Source organism: Crassostrea angulata, chromosome 2 (genome assembly GCF_025612915.1).
Source record: "Crassostrea angulata isolate pt1a10 chromosome 2, ASM2561291v2, whole genome shotgun sequence".
NCBI classification, from domain to species: domain Eukaryota; kingdom Metazoa; phylum Mollusca; class Bivalvia; order Ostreida; family Ostreidae; genus Magallana; species Magallana angulata.
In genome coordinates, this window is record NC_069112.1 from 1,628,386 (window position 1) to 1,631,591 (window position 3,206).

Genomic DNA, 3,206 nt, shown 5'->3' on the forward strand with positions numbered 1-3,206 from the left:
ACATTTTATGTGTTAATGAGCATTACTGCGAGGTAACATTATTCCCGTGTAGTAAATCCAATTGCGGTAATAGTACATCTATTAAAGTGTGTGATTGCCGGAAGAAGATATTAAGGTATGCATTTTTTATAGTGAGGTTTATATAACAGAATTTATTGCACGCTCATGTTACACCTATCAACCAATCATGAGCTTAGGACAGATACGATATCAAAATTAGACAACATTGAGATGGTGACCATCTCAAAGGGCCCCGCTTAAATAATGGACAATAGGGTGGAAAGAATTTCAGAGAATTTTGCTTTGACCTTGACCTATAACTTAACAAATTTCCACCTGGCATTGAACTTCTGTGTGTGTGCTCTTAAAAAGGGAGTTTTGTGTGATCCGATATGACTTTGACACTTGACCTACAAACATCATTCAAGGTCGCTGCATATTTTTTGATCAAAGGCACTATGCAGGTGATGTATTAGCCAGATTGGAGCAAAGGGAGAGAAGACATGCTCTGGACAAGGATTTTACATATAATCCTGCTATGACCTTCACATTTGACCTTGAAAATTGGTTCAAGGTTACAATATACCCTTTACTCAAAGCCCTGTCTATGAGAAGTATCAGCCAAATAGGGCTAAGTGGAAAATATATCTGCTCTGAAAAAAATATTTTTTTTAATGGTCTTATATGACCTTGCCCCTTGACCTACAAACTTCATTCAAGGTCACTGCACACCCTTTGACCATAGACACTCTGTAAGTGAAGTATGAGTCAGATTGGACCAAGGGGAGAGAAGATATGCCCGAACAAGAATTTTATATATAATTCTGCTGTAACCTTAACCTTAGACCTAGAAACATGGTTCAAGGTCAATACACACCCTTTACCCAAAGGCATTTCGTGGGTGAAGTATGATCCACATTTGACCAAGGGAGAGAAGATATGCTTCAGACAAGCGATCTCGGTCAGACAGACGGACGGATCACTATAGGGCGCTCGCAGAGCGGGGCCCTAATAAATGTTTCTAACAATACTCAGAATTAAACCTATCAGTCATAATGAAATTCTTGACACAACTTTAAGAACTTGGATGGGAAATTCATTTTGTAATTCATTGTTGACTAGTCTCTATTAACATCTAACTATAGTGAATACAAATGGAGATTGGTTTGTCAGTTAGATTTTGTTCACCCTCATAATCAATTGCCTTGTTCTTGTATATAAAATAACAGCATCATATTCTACTTTTTTGTACCAAGTATTACAGTATTAATGTCCTACTAAGAAGAAATACAAAACTATAAAGAAATATCACATTTATGGAGCTCTCTGCTTGCTACAACTCACCAAAAATCATGTGTATATAAGTAGTATGTATTGATGGTAAGCATAAATACAAAGAAAAAAAAATCAGTACATTTAAACTTGGTCACAATATTCCTCTAAAACTATTTACAAAAACATGAATTTTCTATCTACCTGATCAATATAACTCAGTTTTTATGAGGTATATTTTTACAAAATATATCATAAACCCCATACAAAGAGTTGCATCAGAGGATTAACAACATGGCCTCCATATAAGCCTTAAACCACTATCCCATTAAGTAATCTGTCATAACATTGTAAGTATTCAAGTCTTAGGGGATTTAAGACATGATTCAGCTGTACATTTACAATATATTGACATACAAAATAAAGTCAACTACTTTAAAACATGTTCATTGTTGCCATTCAAACTATAAACAAGAGGCCCAGGGGCCACATCGCTCACCTGAGCAACAATTGCCTTACTTCTGATCAAATTAGCATTACAGTATCAAAATATCTTGACAACTAAGTACAGTAGATCTTATTAAAAAAACTTGAAAATCTGCCAATTTTTATCCACCTCTTACTTTTGGTAAATACCAAGCCCCTTTTGTTGTTGTACCTGTAAGAACATTTTTCTCTATTCCTATATACCCCCCCCCCCATTTTGTGGCCCCACTTTTTTCTAGGGTATCATGGTTTCATCAAACTTATATCTACATAACCTGTGCTTTCACACTAAGTAGTGAGTTTTGGACCGAAAAACTTTCCCAGTATATTTTTAAAGATTTTCTCTATATATTCCTTTGTAAAAATTCAAACCGCCATCACGGCCCCGCCCTACCACTAGGGACTGTGATTTTGAATTTACACTACCCGAGGATTCCTCTACACAAGTTAAAGCTTTTCTGGTCAAATGGTCTTTAAAAAGAAGATTTTTAAAGATTTTCTCTATATATTCCTATGTAAAAATTTATCCCCAACTGTGGCCTCACCTTACCACTGGACTATTATTTTAACAAACTTGAATCTATACGATTTGGAAATGCTCTTACTCAGATTTGGGCTTTCCTGGCCTAATAGTTCTGAGAAGAAGATTTTTTAGAGATTTTCTCTATGTATAAAAATTCATCCCCCTATTGTGGCCCCACCCTACCCCCGGGGACCATGATTTGAACAAACTTGAATCTACACTATCTGAGGATGCTTCCACTCAAATTTGAGCTTTCCTGGCCTAATGGTTTTTGAGAAGAAGACCTTAAAAGATTTGTTCTATATATTCCTAGCTATGTAAAACTTGATCCCCCAATTGTGGCCCCACCCTATCCCCGGGGACCATGATTTGAACAAACTTGAATCTACACTATCTGAGGATGCTTCCATTTTAATTTGAGCTTTTCTGGCCTAATAGTTTTTGAGAAGAAGACCTTAAAAGATTTTCTCTATATATTCCTTTGTAAAACATGATCCCCCGATTGTGGCCCCATCCTACCCCCCAGGACTATGATTTGAACAAACTTGAATCTACCCTACCTGAAGATGATCCCGATTGAAATTTAGCTTTTCAGGCCAAATAGTTTTTGAGAAGAAGATTTTTAAAGATTTTCTCTATATATTCCTATGTAAAACTTGAACCCCCAATTGTGGCCCCACCCTACCCCCGGAGACCATAATTTGAACAAATTTAAATCTACACTCCCTGTGGATGCTCCCATTTTAATTTGAGGTTTTCTGGCCCAATAGTTTTTGAGAAGAGGTTTTTAAAGATTTTCTCTATATATTCCCATGTAAAACTTGATCCCCCAATTGTGGCCCCACCCTACCCCCGGGGACCATGATTTGAACAAATTTGAATCTACACTCCCTGTGGATGCTCCCATTTTAATTTGAGGTTTTCT